The sequence below is a fragment of the Prionailurus bengalensis genome, chromosome B4 (genome assembly GCF_016509475.1).
Source record: "Prionailurus bengalensis isolate Pbe53 chromosome B4, Fcat_Pben_1.1_paternal_pri, whole genome shotgun sequence".
NCBI lineage: Eukaryota > Metazoa > Chordata > Mammalia > Carnivora > Felidae > Prionailurus > Prionailurus bengalensis.
Genome location: NC_057358.1, coordinates 119,634,611 through 119,651,879, shown reverse-complemented (window position 1 = coordinate 119,651,879; position 17,269 = coordinate 119,634,611). Strand labels below are relative to the sequence as shown.

The 17,269-nt window shown below is 39.4% G+C and overlaps 1 protein-coding gene across 16 annotated transcripts in view; it reads left to right on the top strand.

The window, feature by feature from the left end:
* ANKS1B (ankyrin repeat and sterile alpha motif domain containing 1B) overlaps window positions 1–17,269 on the top strand; it is a 1,096,782-nt gene that overhangs the window by 943,402 nt on the left and 136,111 nt on the right. Inside the window, exon 1 of one of the 16 annotated variants that reach the window (XM_043562288.1) lies at window positions 3,091–3,170. The exons of 13 other annotated variants lie outside the window; for them this stretch is intronic. The gene's annotated coding sequence lies outside the window, so the exon portion shown is untranslated. Of the gene's footprint in view, window positions 1–3,090; window positions 3,171–3,496; window positions 3,701–4,196; window positions 4,298–17,269 lie in introns of those variants that run through there. 2 more of the 16 variants (XM_043562286.1, XM_043562287.1) reach the window with 2 other exon arrangements.

The window sequence follows — 17,269 nt, the reverse complement described above, 5'->3', positions numbered from 1 at the left end:
CATTTCACAAGTTGGAAAAATAAGGCTCAAAAAATTTGAGTAACTTACTCAAGATTATAAAACTGTTAAGTGGAATAGCCATTACTTGAACCCATAGGTCTGATTCCAAAATTGAAATCTTAATTAACCACTGCACAATACTACATCAAAACAAAGGAATCAATTAATGTAATTTTATTCCTCTAAATCTACACAAATGGACTCATATTAGTGTTTTACATATCTCTTTCAGAATATACTACCATCTTTAGACTTTGTGAGACTAAAATATTCAACATGGTCTTCTGGATAATATTTTTTAATGCAAAGAAAGAATACAGGAGATTGGGAATCCCAAATATTAGTCCTTTCTGATATAAAATTGCTGTTCTTAAATAAATAGTGTATGTTGGAGAGGGTTGTATTCCTGATGACTTGGGATGGATGCTTTACTTTTCACTAGGATATAAGGAAGTTGAGAATTGGTACTATAAGAGTTTTTTTTTCTAAATTGTCTCATGTTGCAAGGAACAATAAATTACTTAATATAACCAGTGTATTAAAAATGAAATGTAGATCCCCCAAGTAAAAGAACATAAGACTATATATTATTAACATTTTAAATAACATAAATTGTAAATTTACTGATTTTTAGCAAAAATGTAAAATTCCTGGGAAAAAATAAGTCTGACATTGACTACCCTGGGTCATCATAATATCATGGTAAGTGTCTGAACAAGTGGCAAGAATTCATGGTTTTGCTCCTGTCTGTAGTTAGGGTAGGTCCTTGGGCAAGTGACTTAACCATTCTTGGCCTCAATCTCCTTTTCTACAATATTAGAGGGTTTCAGAAGATGATCTCTTATATTTTTTATGCTGTTCTGTAGCATTAAAATGTCTAAAATTTCAACTATGCAAGTAGGGGCTATTTTAGTGCCAAACAGTAAAAAGTCATTCTTCTGTGAATTATTTAATATTTCTACCCAAACCAGACTACACACTTAAACCTTTGTATTTTGATATGCATATCTGGAGGTTATTGCCAAATTTCATTAGTGCCAGGATGAAGTTAATTTCCAGGTCTATAGTATTTAATATGTGAGCTGATTTTGCTGAATGGAGCATCAGTACCAGCCACCATGGACAGCAACTTTCTCAGCTCTCTCAAGAAGAGTTTGCACTTAGCCAAGCATAAATGCTAACAGAGAATTAGATTTCCACCATTCTCTTGAGGTGGCACAGACACAAAAAGGCCTATAGGTCCCAAATGAGTCCAGAGTGCAGAAGACCTGATGATACAAAAATGAGAGCACACCTGTTTTCTAAAGAGCCTGTAGTTCATCGCTAACAAACAGCATCTTTTTGACAGAGCCCAATATTGTTGCTAGAGAAAAATACTCAGAAGAGAATGATGCCCTGGGAAATGTGATTCTTCAGTCATTCACATGATTGGGAAACCAAGAAAATACCTATTCCACCCCAAGTCTCATGTGTTTGGTTGCACAGTGAGAGATAGAACTAAATGGCCTGAATCCCAAACCCACTGAAAGCGTGCTGATCTCCAAAAACCAGAGACATCCAAACATGCCCCAGTCAAGAAGGTAGATCATGTCCAATCTGTTTCTCTTTCTCTAATATATAACCTATAAAATCAAAAGGCTTCACAAACTCCTTATGTAAATGAGAAACCTTTCTATACACATAAGTGCTCACACTTTGGAGCCTCACAGGCCCGGGGTTTATTATCCTGGCCCTGCCTCTTGCTTAGCAGGGTGGCTTCAGAGTATACTATTAATGTGAACTTCACAAAAGCAGACAATGACATGAAAATAGACAAAACGGTAGACATTTAGAGTTTCTTGTTTAAGGAAGTGAATGGTGTCCCATAACTACTAGCTGCAGATCTCTCTAAGCCTGTTATTTTTCATCTGTAAAGTGAAAATAATAATGAAACTGACCTCATAGAGTTCTGAAAATTAAATGAGATAATTCACAGATGGCTGGCGGATCATAGGTGCTCAGTAAGTGTTGCCTATTATTTGAAAATTGATTCACATTTCTATTTTAGTGGCTATTTTTTGCAGTTTATCAAAGTCTTTGTTTTCTTTGGTTTTACAGCAATAAATGTGCACTTTTAAAGTTCAGAAACTGAAAGTACCCTAAAAAACAGATTGATTAGTACTGGAGTTCATCATCATGTTATACATTTCCTTAAATACTTAAAGTATCTCATTCCAAACCATTTTTCACAGACAGTGGGGTGCTGTTACTTTGTTTTCAGACGATGGGTATCCTTTGTGGGAATCTGTGGTTCTCATCCCAGACTAAGTGGGCAACTCACACTTTTGGATGGAACGTTGGAACACCAAAGAACTGAAATGCGTGGGTTGCCAGATACGTTCATTCAAATGTTATGGAATTAAGCAGTCTGTAAACCACACATAATTTTTATTTCTTTATGGCAAGAAAGAACTGTTGGGATAAAAAAAAATGGGTGAAAAGCCTTGTCACTTAAGGTAAGGTGTCCTTCTTTTAATTGGCATAATTTTGAAGAGCATAAACGCATACAACTGTTTGTAGTAGTACAATGGTAACTAGTGGAAACGGCGCGGGGGGGGCGGGGCAGGGATAAAGGGCGAATGTTAACCGTAGCCCTCCAGGTCTACTGGGGGCTGATCATTCCCCTCCGAGAACAGGTGGAACTCTAGTCTCTCGGGTGGTGCCACCAGTCCACACAAGTTGAGGGTTGCTGTGGCTTCTTCTCTTGAGTCGTGAACTCGTAGCAGCTCGGTTGGTGGTAGGAAACCCGAGGTGGCCTCAGGAGTAGAGCAGGACCTTCCTTCTCCCCCTTTCCCTCCTCCTCCTCTCCCCAGCGGCTGCGACGGCAGTGACGGCGGCGGTGGCGGCTGCTGCCACCGCTGCTGCTGCTGCTGCCGCTGCCGAGCTGGTCACCTGGGCGCCTGCGGAGCTGCCTGGCTGCTGCCGCTGCGGCGGCCTCTCGGAGTGCGAGGAGGGGGCGGCGAAGAGCGAGAATATCCATAGTAACACAGGATGCGCCCGGCGCCGAGCAGGAGCGAGTGCGGGAGGAGGAAGCCCCCGCGCGCCGGCAGCCCGCGGTGCTAGGCGCCCTGCAGCCCCCGCGCGCCGCGCCCGGGCCCGCGTCGCTCTCGCAGTTAGGGTCCGACTGAGTGGTAAGCCCTCCCCGGCAACTAAGCCGACACCTCCCACCGCCCCAGCCGCCCACCCCCGGGAAGCAGCGGCAGAACAATGGAGAGCGCCGCCAGCAGCCCTGGAGACGGCACTCGGGGGAGGACGCGCCGCCGCCGCAACCGCAGCTGCCGCTGCCGCCGCCGCCGCCCGGGCTGGCGCGCGCCGCGTGGGGCCGGGCGCGTGCGAGGGCGCGCGGCGGGGTAGGGGGCGCGGCGGGGGGCGCGCGCGCGCGGGCCCGGGGAGCTGGCGGGGAGAGCCCGGCGCTCGGCGCAGCGCGGCGCGGCGCGGCCAGGCTCGGCGCCTCTCCCGCCCCTCCTCGGCGCGCTCGCCCTCGCCTCGCCGCTCGCTTGCGCTGGGGGCGCCCAGAAAGATGCTCAGAGGCAACGGCTAGGGGAGCGGAGGTTCCAGCCACATGTCCGCGTCCACGGGGGCCAGAGCCCGCCACCCCTCGCGGATCCCGGCTCGAAGCCAAGCCCGCGGCCGCTGCCGTCGCTAGCGCCGACCGGCTCGGGTGAGTAGCGGGGCGGCAGCGGGCGGCGCGGGGCACGGCTTCCCCCGCTGCCCACGGCCCCGGCTCGCCAAGATGCGGTTGTGAGAAGTGGTGCTGCAGCTGGGGCAGGAAAGCAAACGGGAAGCCGGGTCGGAAAATCCGGGAGTGCTGCGGAAAGGGTTTGCAGGGGCATTTGTTGCAGCCCAGGCTAGCGGTCTCTACTGTGTGGGCTTTTTTTTTTTTTTTTCTTTTTTTTCTAGCGTGGTTTGGTTATTGGTTTTCCCTTTCCTTTCCTCGTCTTCGCGGTTGCGAGGAGTTTGAAGCGGTAAATTACTGGATGTCTCTCCAAATGGTTTGACTTTCATGAGTATATATTTTCCAAAGGTCATTTGTCTTCAAAATTAAAAAGCCATGTAATTTTCAGGTGCGCTTTGAATCACCTCTGAGGAGTAGCAGGAAGAATAGACACTGGAAGGGTTGATGTTGAGCGTGCCCTCTCCCCTCGTGTTTTTCATACATTGATTAATCGGAGGGGGACGTCGGCATGGACTTTCCAGTGGTACGCCTTGGAGAACAGTCACAGAGCAGCAGAGACCGCAGTTTACTGCTTTCGTCAAGGTCGGGTCAGCATTTCTATTGAAATCCCAATTTCCGTGGTTGTAACTTGGATGTAATTTTACTCCAGGCTAAAACTTGCCAAAGCTAAACAAGGACTTGTTTTTATAAGGATACTGCCACTGCCGCGGTTTTTTGTGTGGCTGGTTGGTTAGTTGTTTCTCTCTCTCTCTCTCTCTCTCTCTCTCTCTCTCTCTCTCTCTTTCTCTGTCTCTCTCTCTCTCTCTGTCTCTCTCTCTCTCTCTCTGTCTCTGTCTCTCTCTCTCTCTCTCTCTCTCTCTCTCTCTCCAAAACCAGCTGTCTGCAAACATGAGCCCCTAAAATAAATGGGCAGCTCAGGAAGGCTTTGCATTTTCAGAGATTGACCAGGAATGCTAGTCCTCCCTGCAGTTATCATTTCTCCTTCCTGAGCCACTGAGATGTTAGTTTAGAAGACTAAAAATTCAGTCCCAGTGCTGCATATATATACCCAATATGTTGTATCTGTAGAATGAAGGCGTAAGAACTTTGAGCTCTATGATTCTTAGACACTTAGGTTAGTATACATGTTATGGGGACTCTTGAATCTGGAAAGACAGAATTAGAGGCAACAGTGTTGGAAGGGCAACATGAGGAATTAGGTCCAACCGAAGACTTGTCTGAACGTTGACACAAGTTATCAAGGGAGTCTATAATTCTCCTCCGAGAGTCCTGTTGAAGTTTGGAGCCGAAAGGGAAAGAGGAAAGAAAATTAGAAAACGTCTTAGAGGTTGCTTCAAAACCTGTGTTCTTTGTACTCAGCGGATGAGCTTCGGCAAGGAGATGCCAGTGGTGCTTGGTTATTTGAGTCCGTATTGTTGATGGCTGTGTGACAAAATAGGCTATAATGACTTGTGCTGGCATTATTCCACCATAAAACCTTCTTCAGAAGTGATCCGTTCTGTTGTTCTGTCAGTCCTGAGTAGGACTTGGTGTGATGGCAGTGATCCTCTTGGACTCAGGTGGTGGAGAAAGGCGTAACTGGTCTGGTACAAATGAAATTAAAACAGATGTATGCTACCTGGGAGACCTAGTGACAGTGTCATACAAAAACATTGTTACAAAGAAGCTTCCGAATGCAGGGGGAGATAATGATTTTTGGAAAAAGCAGTGAAGAAGAATTAGAGCTTCGTGTTCAAGGATGGGAACTTAGTCCTGCCTTTGCTGATTGCCAAACTTAATTTTACCGCATTGGAATTACTTTGCTTGATGCACTTTGACACTTTTAGTAGAAGCAATATTTTTTCCTTAATCAGTGATAGTAAAGTGACCATTCATCGGTATATCAGAAATGAGAGACCCTACATTGTTACAGTTCTGCTAAGGGGAACCAGAGAGAGAACAAAGTGTTTTGCCTCTACTTGGAGATCAAATCTCCATTAGAATAATTTTGAAATATAGCATGGTGCAATATTAAGTAAGATACTTTAGGATAATGAATTTTTAACAAAACTGTATAAATGCATTTATTTGTCAGCAATTTAAAATGATAATCACTGTTATTAACAATCTAAAAGTTTGCAGGTTTAACCAATTTTTCATACATTTCATACATTGATTTCTGATATATTTCTTGTCTATTAATTTACTGCAAATGGTATAGCAGGTATGAAATGTTAAGGAATTGCTTTCTTTAAGATAGTAGTATTTGTTTAAAGTTACTCTACATGCTCCAAATGGAGTATAAATTAGTAGACAGTACATTATACAGGACAGGCATTCCCAGTAATCATTTGTAATGTTATTATCCTCTTGTAAATAATGTTGGGAGATATTTTACAGTTTATTATCAAGTCATTCTCATTGCAGCATTCATTGAGTAAGCACTTTTGAGTGCCATGGGTTTTAAAGCAGGTTTATCCTTTCTCTAAATGTAAGGCAGACATGTTCTGCAAATGTTATATTGAAATCAATGCTTTGGCATTGTCAGTGTTTATAGCGCTGGCAGAGTCTATAGAGACACAGGGTAGAGTTTATTGATGTCCCTATTTCTGAGCAGATGCTAGTGTCAACACATGTCACAGGAATATCCATCAAGCCACTTAATGTCCCGGGAGGAATGAACAATTAGCAAAATTAATTTGGAGATCTGCTTGATTAAAGTCATTAATGGTCATGGGCAAAACAGTTGCATTTCCATAGATATGTTTGATTTTTACATATTTTGGACCTACAGCAGTAACTCAGACTTACTTAGTATTTACAAGTGCCAATACCAGTAATCAAAGTACAAGGTCTTTCATAAGCCACCAGTAATTAACAGATGTGTGAACAGAATCCAGATTTACCAATTGGCCAGCTATGTTTTCCTTCCATGGACAATAAACAATAACAAAGCATAAATGTTTGCCATTGACTTTAATAGCAGTGTATATCGATAAGCCTTGGGAAAAAATTGTTGCATACATATTTCTTTGAATTAGAGATTACATTAGCTGTGATGTCTTTACACTTATATTAATATTTGATTTCTTTAAAATGATTGCTTTCAAAGTGCAGAACTGTCAATATATTTAATAATTTGCTTGAGAAAGAACATTTACATGAGTGCATTTATCTTCCCACATAACTGTCAATAATGCATTGTTCCAGAAATCTATTTTTATGTAGATGTAATTTTCATGTAAAAATTAACCTTTCTTATAATTCCAGTGTGAGATGAAAACCATTCTTGTTCATCTGATTTTTCTCTTCATGCCATTGTAAGATTTTTTTTAGAAGTCAAAATATGATTAAGCTGAGTCATTTTTTTTTAATTGTGAGGATATATTAGCTTGTTTAGATGAAACTCCAAGATTAATTCCCTAAAAATTTTTCCTAAAAATTCCCTAAAAATTCCTAGTTCTGGTATTTACAGAGCAAAGTTTACTGGTAGTAAACTGGTAGTTTTCTTATATGAGAATAGGAGGAAATGCAGAGAAGGTCAGACCAAAACTTGAACTGGAAAAAGCAAAAATGCATTTTCTGCTCCCCCTTGGTTACCGAATACTTGATAATATGTTTTTAGGTAAATCTCAAAACAAAGTTGTTCTATAAATGACTTTTATGGATACATCCTTTGGGGCTTGGAATTAATGTAACTAAACTGAAACTGCTAACCTCCCAGGACTAACCACAAGGATGTGGTCTGGAAAATCAATGACTGCATTGAGATTTTCCTGGAGACACCTCTGTCACTACAGACAACTGCCCTTACAGTGCATAGAAGACTGTTAGAATCAGCAGGTGCCCCCAGAATAATCTCAGTGCTGCTTGGCTGTATGTTTAAACGGTACTTAGTAACATTAGTCAGGTGAGGGTTTTGTGGCCATTTTAAAACCAAGACTCTTGGCAGGAGAAAGTTGTATGTTAAGACTATTTGAGCATCCTCTCATTTTAGCACATTTCAATTAAGGTAATTTTTTGGTTGCCATAAGTTCTGTGGTCTGTTCTTGGTTTTAATTAAGGCTTCGGAGTGACTCGCGTATAGTTGTAGCTGCAACAGGTGGTGAGTTTTGTGTTGTGTGAGCTTCATAAAAGTCTCATTTCCCTGTGTTTAGAAATCACGACCATGTTGTAGTTATTTTTCTAGAAATATAAAATGTAACTGCAAAAATAAGCTGCTTCTCTGTATCTCCATGATTCACTTCTCCAGAAAAGACTTGCAGACCATATGCAGTATCTCTTGGCTCTTAATGCATTTTTTTTTCTGTCCTAACTGTCAACTTAGTATAAAAATAATTGGTTCAAATTGTTTTCCTGTAGTATAGCTATCCCTCAGGAATGGAAGGTCTGGCATTGCCTCCCCAACATCTCCCAAGGGTTGGTTGATACTCCTGATATGAATGATGCTATTTATTTCACCCTACTGGTAGATTAGTCATAAACACTCATGCCAAACCAAATTTGGGACAAAGCTTCAAATTAAAAATATATAGTCCCTCCCAAGTTTCAACATTGTTTACACACTGGCTCTCCCTTCTTTTACCCACCCTGAAGTTCTCCAGTCAGAGAACCTGTCTTAGATGGTGAAATTTCTTCATCACTAATGGGAGAACCTCTTCTCCCCCATCTTCTCCTGACCACTCATCCCTGACTTTTTCTTTCCTCTCATTCATGGCTCTTAGTTCTGGTATTTTTTCAGATCACACACATTCTTTAATCCTTTTCCTTAGTCCCCTCTCCCAGTACTTCCAGAATACTGCTCTGTTTTTTCCTCTTTTACATTTTTTATAAAAACAGTGACCCAAGGGGTGCCTGGCTCAGTCGGTTAAGCATCCGACTTTGCTCAGGTCATGATCTCACTGTTCATGAGTTCAAGCCCCACATCAGGCTCTGTGCTGACAGTTCAGAGCCTGGAAACTGCTTCAGATTCTGTGTCTCCCTCTCTCTCTGCCCCCAACCCACTCACACTCTCTTTCTCTCTCAAAAATAAACAAACATTAAAAAAAATTTTATTTAAAAAAACAATGACCCAAGTCATGACTGATGAGCATTCAGGGTCTGATATATCTGTTAAGAAAGGAGCCAAAAGCTATACATTTTATGAGTGAGCTTATATCCAATAAAAAACCAGGACCAGAAAGCTCTAGAGCCCTCGGAATGCCCTGAGGTCCCTTTTAGAATACCCACAAATATCTCCACCCATATGAAAGATAAATAATATTTGTAATTTGTTCACATTTAAATTAATCAAAATATTTCTTTTTAATTGTACATTATGCCAATGATAATTCATCATGTTGATTTGCTTGAATTTTTGTTGCACGTATGCAGAATTTTATTCCATTGTGGGTCTGGTAGACTTTTGTGAGCTAACTTTAATATTTAATTATTATTTATACTGTAGCTTATTTGAAGGAATATGCATTCTGAATTCTAAGCAACTGGCTTAAAAGACAGCTTTGCATATAAAAATCCTTCCTTTTAAGCCAAGAAACAATCTCTGTATGTATTCTTTCACTTGAGAAATATTTATTGGTTGTCTGCTGTCTTCTAGAAATATTTATTGAATGTCTGCTTTCGTGGGGCAGGAGATATAATAGTGAACAAAATAGACAAGGTTCTTGTTCTCTAGAGTAGGTATTTAGTTGAGAAAGAGTGATACAAACAAGTAGATAGATAAATGGAGAAAATAATCTCAGGTAGTAGTAAGTGTTGTGAAGGCCATGTAACAGGTAAAGTGCTTGAGAGTTTCCTGGAGAGGAAGGGTGCTACTTTAAAAACGTGTTCAGAGAAGGTGTCCCTGAGACAGTGCCCCTCAGCCAGAGACCTGAATGCTGAGCAGGAACCAGCCATGCAGAGATTCTGGGGAAAGAGCTTCCCAGGCAGGCAAAGGGAACTGCATGTGGAAAAGCCCTTGAGGGAAGAAATGCAGTGTGTTTAGGCAACCGAGAGCAGTCCTGTGGGCTTGCAGGTCAACCTTATCAGTCATGGCAAAGAGTCTGGGTTTTATTCTAAAAACAGTGTGGAACAAATGGAGAATTTAAAGCAGAAGCGTGATTGCTTTACCTTTGAAAAGAATACACTTGCAGCTCTGTGAAGACTGGATACTACTCGGGCAAGAATAGACACAGAGAAACCACAAGAAGACTGTTCAAGTAGTCCAGGTGAGAAATGATCATGATTTGGACTGGGTTGTGGCAGTAAACAAAGAAGAGATGTGGAAAGCGTCGCAATTTCAAAGAGTGAAAAGTGTTTTGAAATTCTGCAAGTACAGGAAAATACAAAGAAGGAAATAGCCATTCTCCATAGTTCTCACCATCCAAAGTAACATCTGTTATTATCTTGGCATTTTTAAGGAAAATAATCACTGTATTATTTTTGATATTTTGATATGTGATCATAATTACTCAGGTGATGTGCACAATGCAAATATTAAAATTTTCAAATTACCCTAAATCCCACCACTCAGAAATAACCACCTGTAACATGAGACTGATAATCATGGAAGACATATTTTTTTTTTTATGGCAGGAAGTCTTTATTTTCATACAGGGTGCCACTGCAGGTAACCATCAGAGAATACATGGCTGCTTACAGATACAGAGAACTGAACAAAAGTGTTTTAGCATGCTGTAAACTGTACATAGAAAACTGGTGGACAACTTCAGACACTGAAATTAGGAAATAAAATGGGTTAACACCATCTGTTGATACGTTTATGAATCCCTCAGCAGTGTTCTAGGCTGTCTTTACCTGCAAGCACAATTACAGTCGCTCTGGTGGCATATATCGCTATGCATATATGCAAAGCGATTGATAAATAGATGCGTGAAGGAAAGAAATACTTTTATAACAATGGCAACAGTGGAATTTTACTAGAAATGCTATTTTATTTTTTAAAATTTTTTTTCAACGTTTTTTATTTATTTTTGGGACAGAGAGAGACAGAGCATGAACGGGGGAGGGGCAGAGAGAGAGGGAGACACAGAATCGGAAGCAGGCTCCAGGCTTTGAGCCATCAGCCCAGAGCCTGACGCGGGGCTCGAACTCATGGACCGCGAGATCGTGACCTGGCTGAAGTCGGATGCTTAACCGACTGCGCCACCCAGGCGCCCCTAGAAATGCTATTTTAAAAGAAGGAGGCTTTTAATTTAATTTCTTATATTTAACAGCAGAAAAAATGGAGGTAAAAAAAAGCTAAATAACTGTTGAACTTCAAATATCTCTTTACCACAAGAATTATTTCCTAAAAGATCTCCCCTGATGGTTAAGAGAAATGGTTATGAAAAATGCTAGGAGGTTTGAGCAAGAGTGAACTGAGCTTTTGTGGGACTTAAGAATTGAGAATTTAGGACTCCTCTTCAAGAAAATGGAGTATATTTCAATGGAACATTACACAGCCATAAAGAAGATGAGATCTTGCCATTTGCAACAACATGGATGGACCTGGGGGTATTATGTTAAGTAAATAAAGTAAGTCAGACTGAGAAAGACAGATACAATTTCATTCTTCTGGAATCTAAAAAACAAAACAAATGAATAATCAAACAAAAAGGAGAATCAGACCTATAAATACAAGGAGTAAACTGATGGTTGCCAGAAGGAAGGGGGTGGGGGGTGGGCAAAATGGGTGAAGGGGAGTGGGAGATACAGGCTTCCAGTTATGGAATGAACAAGTCATGGGAATAAAAGGTACAGTATGGGGACTACAGTCAATGGTACTTTAATAGCTTTGTATGGTGACAGATGGTAGCTACCCTTGGGGTGAGCACAGCATAAGGTATAGAGACGTTGAATCACTATGTTGTATCCTGAAACTAATGTGACCATTGTGTGTCAACTCTACTCAAATTTAAAAAACTAAAAAACAAAAACAACAAAGTCAGTGGTAGGGCTAATACCACTTTGGTTTGTTGTCCAATTCATGGTTTAAAGAATTACTAAGCTTAAGTAACGTTAACTAATAAAATGTTTAAAAAGAAAATAGAGTATATTTTACCAATTGTACAAAAGCAAGATCTTATGAAAGCTTTGCTGTGGAAACAACCCCCCTCCCACCGCTGGGGCCCGGGAGAAAGCAAATCACCCAAGTAGATGAAGGGCCTGGAAACTTAAGCTTCAGCAGCCGTACAGTAAACCCACCTCACAGTTGGAATCATTATGTTTTGTAAAACTACATATTCCAATTTTAAATATGTTAAATTGATTCTTTGCAATAAGATAATGCAGTCGCATTATTGCCCATCTTCTATTCTCGGCTAATAATTTTAATTACTTTATATTGACCATGTTTATAATACTTTCTTTTCTATAATCATTAGTACTAAGTTTGTTTAGTATAAATTCTTTTATTAAAACAGACCCAGTGTTTCCCCATCCTGTAGTATAAGCTCCTGACTGAATTCTTTGATTCATCTCTTAATTGCCTTAATTGCTTTTTGTTCTTATTTTAAGAAAGATGAGTGGCTACTGCATTTCTAAGGGCTTTGGTTTGTTCTTGTTTTTGTTTTAATATTTGAGTATGTCCTCTTACTACTTTTATAACTGAACAATATGTGAGTATTGATATTCAGTATATATTATATGAGTATAATGTTCTTGTATTATGCTTTGTTTCCTTTATAATTTTGCAGCCATTGTTTACTAGCATTCACTATTTCTGTGCGGTCTGAGACCACCCTTTGTAAATGATTTGCCTTTTTTCTGCCTGGATCCCTAAAAATTCTTTCTTCCTCTTCGTAGGTCAGTAGCATTGCTAGGATATATCCAGGTGTTGAATGCTCTGTGTCAAAATTTTCTGCATTACAATATGCTCTTTAAATCTGCTGATATTGTGTCCTATCTTTGAATCTACTTTCTATTGCATTTGTATTGTTATCTACTTTAGGGACATCACTTATCCTTATTTTGGATCATCTTTGTCTCTCTTCCACATTTATTAATTTCCTCATAATTTAATTTTTTGTTATTTTTCATCTGCATTCACAGTGAGTATGAAAATCCTTTCTCCTGTGTCAGTAATTCCATTTTCAGAACTGTCTACTCTGTTTCCTGATGTTTCTAATTTATTGATTGATTTTGAAATGATGCTCTTTGGTCCCTATTTGTTTCCATCAGTCTGCAGTCTCTCTTTTCATCCCATTTCATTGTTTCATCAATCTGTCTGTAAGCTTCAGTTTTTACTGAAACCATTCTTCTAGAATAGAAAGTTTGTGTGAGGATTTCCTTCTTTTTCTCTGAATAAAGTACTTCTAGATTTAGTTTCTTATGCTGTGACCCATACATTTTATTTTCTTCCCTTCCTCCCTTCCTTCCTCTCTCCCTCCTTCTTTTCATCCTCTCTTCTGCTCTCCTATCCTCCTTCCTTGCAGATTGGCCATAATGTTTTTCTTGCTGATGCTTGGGGAGCTCTGCCTAGACATGGTGTAAAGTAACCTCTTAAATCACTTCCCACTTTTTTGGTTTGCTTTCCTCTTTCAACTATGTTTTACTATCTGGGTCTGTCCACTTTCCTGAAGTCTGAAGAGATTTGAGTGGGTAGAAATTATAGAGAGAGGTAGCTCATGCTCTGTGCAGTTTGGGTTATAGATTTCCTGGGCTGTGCTAGCTCACATTTTGCTCAATGTCCTCATCAGCCTTCTTTTCACCAACTTGGGAGAGGATGGGTGGGAAATACCAAGGACAGCTTTTTTTTTATTTATTTATTTATTTATTTATTTATTTATTTATTTATTTACTTATTTGTAATTAACTAAAGGGTTCTGTAGGAGCTAGTAGCTACTCTGGAGATAACCTATGATGTCATGGGTTTCCTCATTACTGTGGGCAGCCCTGCCATCTTCGGTTCCATAGAGTCAGCTCTTTGCTCCCTTTCTCCCATTTCACACATTTCCATTAGAGAGAAGAAACCGATAAGGATATTCACTGACTGTACTTTTCTCTAAATTTAGGATTACTAGTGAAAACTTTCAGAATTTTGTTGACTCACCTCTCTAGGGAGTGAGAACAGGATTAAAAACCAAGCAACACTGTGCCCTTTTTTTTTTTTTTTTAAGTCCTGCTCCAGAATCTTCTGTTTCTTTCCTTGGATACTGTTTTTTGAAGTTTGTTCATACGTATATGCCTTTTCTCGATTGGTAACTGTCTGGTTTTTTTGTTTTGTTTACTAATGTTCATTTTCTTCACATTTTGCTAGGCATTTATTTAAGAAGGGAAGTTCTGTGAGGCAATTTAAATTTGTCATCTTAAATCAGACTCTGGTATATATTTTGGAGATAGAACATAGACATCTTGGTGATGAATTAATTTGAAAGATGAAGGAAAGGAAGGAGCTATGAATGACTCCTAAATTTCGGGTCTTAGCAACTGGGAGATGATGAACAGATTGGACTAAGGTGGGAGAAGGAATCAAGAATTCTGTTTTATGCATTTTGAGTTTGAGAAACTTGACATCCAGATGAAAATGTCAAGCAGGTGGTTGGATCAACTAGTCTGAAACTCAGAGGAAAGATGCTCAGCATATAGGTGGTACCTAAAGCCATGTGCCTGGATGAGATCACTTAGGAAGAGAGAATGTAAACATAGGGAATCCTACAATGAATATGTACTAATCAAGGTGTGTTCATGTATGAACTCTTTAGGCTCAGCATAAACTGTTCTTAGTGTAACAAATGTCTGAAATCTTTCAGTATGAACGTATCAGGTTAATGGTTGGCATGAACTAGTGAGAAATGTAGACAAGAGAACGTTTTAGAGATGGGAAATTTTATACTTCTAGATCTACCCAGTAACTAGTAACTGAAGTGTTGCCTTTCAAAGATCATTGAGACTTGCTTTTAGCTATTAACACTTCAATGAAATATAATTCAAAGTGATAACGATTTGATTTTAAACAAAAAGCTATAGATTATTCTTTGTAAAGACTCAATTTTTCTGTTTTCAAAGTGAATCTATATACATTTTTATTTAATAAGTTTTGTAATTAAAATACAGCTTTTGCTCTTAGAAGATGTGCATTGTAAAGAAGTGCTATATTTTGAAGTAATGTGCTTAGTGGAAAGAACACTATTCCAGATTAGGAAACAGATTCCAGATCCAACTCCTCCAGCAAAAATTACAATGATAAAAAAAATAACAATATCAAACACACAGAATCCTTTCACTGTGACATGCCCTGTACTAAGCACTTTGCATATATTTACTTTTTTAAGAAGTTGTAGTCACCCTGCCTCCAGCTACTTAATCTCTCTGGACTTTAGGCTCCTCATTTGTAAAGCCAGTCTTCCCTCTAGCTCTAAAATTCAGCATAATGTGTCTTCAGTTATACAATTTATATCAAGAAACATAAAAATGTTTTAGTGATATTATTAACCAAAGCAAATGGAAATAGACTCTTTTATAGTCAGGGGAAGATGAACCATTATATAACAAAGGTTAACTAGCATCAAGAGTAAATTATGGAGGTTTTGGTTGACTAAGAAGACTCCATCACAAACATCTTCCCTCATGCTTTTCCTCATGCTATTTCAGATCCTACCCTTTGTGCCAGGTCATGTCTGCCACTTTTTCCTTGCAGCCTTTCAATTAGAAATAATCCAGCCTGTCTCTGCATACCCAGTTTTTTGTGCCTTGTTTTTGGGTATTTGCATACATATGTTATATTCCCTATGAGACATTAAGCTCTTCGAGAGCAAGGACAATAACCTTTATGACATCATTCATCACTTTTTAAATTCAGTTGTCTATATATGGACAGGGTCCATATAGTGAACAAAATTTAGGCTTATTCTTTACAGAGTGAAATCATTTTATTCAAACTAAAAGCATAATATTTTACGATAGATGTTGATCTGGGAATCAAGACATGGATCCCAGCTCTGTTATTTACCAGCTTCTGTGGCCTCCCAGTGGGTCGCTGTCTTAGCTTGGATTCCCATCAATCAAATGGTGATACTGACATGGATGTTCCCTGTATTACAGAGCTGTGAGCATTGAATGAAATTAATATATGTGAAGTACTTGTGAAAAGAAAAACACCCTGGAGCCTTATAAAACATTTCCATGCTTCTCAAGCAAGATGTGGGGACATATGACCAGATATCTTCAACCAATTCTCTGAAACATTGGGGTTTATGAACTGCTGCCTTCCCTAAAAACCCACACCTCAAACTCAAACAGATAGTTTTCTGCTTTCATATTGATTTTGAATAAATATGATTTATCTAGCACATTTAATGCAGAGTACTTCTCAAATCAAAGAAGATGATTTTGGTAGTAATGTGAGAATGAGTAAAATCCAATGAAAACAGTTTAGTGGATTTCAGTACCAAGTACCTAATTTATAATTTCATTTTTTAAATTCTGCATCTTTATGGTAATTCCATGTAATCATTTGAAGAGCTTTTCTGAACTGTGTCTCTGTCCACACAAATATAAATGAAAGCATTGTATGTTATGTCAACACAGGAATGCAGCGTAAGCGGTAGGTTTGAGGTACTGTGGAGACATTGGCAGTCACAGCCATATCTGCCCACAGAACGTTCTCTGCTTGTTGCAGAGTCATCGGCATGCGGTTTCCTCTCTCTCACATGACCACCATCATACAGGCCACGGCCAGTCACCTGCGTTGTACCCCAGAGGGAATTGCTTCCACTCTGGGGCGTGAAGACTGGTCACGTGCTGCATTATGTAGACCCAAGATGTCAAATGATAAAATTGTCCCAATTATCTAGTGCTCTTACAGAGAGATTTTATGTACGGACAGTCCTGGAATCCAGATTTTTAGTAAAATTAATCCAGAACTTAGATTAGCTGGCAAGCCAGACTCCCCCAAATGATATAAATTTAATGCGTTATGCTGCTTTATGAAATGTAAGAGTAATTAGGATCCCTGACAGTGAACTAATTACTCAGAACAGTATTATTTTATTTTAAATAATCAAACATCACCCTTTAAATAAATAGAAATCTGTACATAAGCTCTTGTTGGAATTCCTGTGTCTGTGAAACTACAAATAAAAAATTAGTGATATATGGTGATTCTTAAAAAAAACAACAACAACTGTGCAGAGCATTGTTGTTCATGATCAGTTCAAATACTAGATCTAAATATTGACCATTTTCATTACTGCATGGTATTTCAAAACATAGGCCATGGATGTATCTAAAATAGTTGGCAATGGTACCTTAATGTATACTTTGGCTTTATTAATATCTTTATGTGGAGTCTTATGAACATCCTTTCTCCCTAAAAAATGAGGATTTTTTTTTTGCAGTATGGCAGTTACTTGCTCAGTTGCTAGGTAACAAGGCAGATCTCTATAGCTTTATCTGAACACACAGCACATGATTTTTTAGTGACAGTTATTTATATCCAATATATCAAAGTATGCTGTATTGATAATGATTAGATTAAACTGTTGATTTACCAACTGTGCATTGCCACAAAGTGTGCAGTGATTTGCAAAGCTAGTTTTGCTCTAACCTTTTTAAAAAGTGCTCATTAATATTCACCACTAAGAATGATCAGTTTCC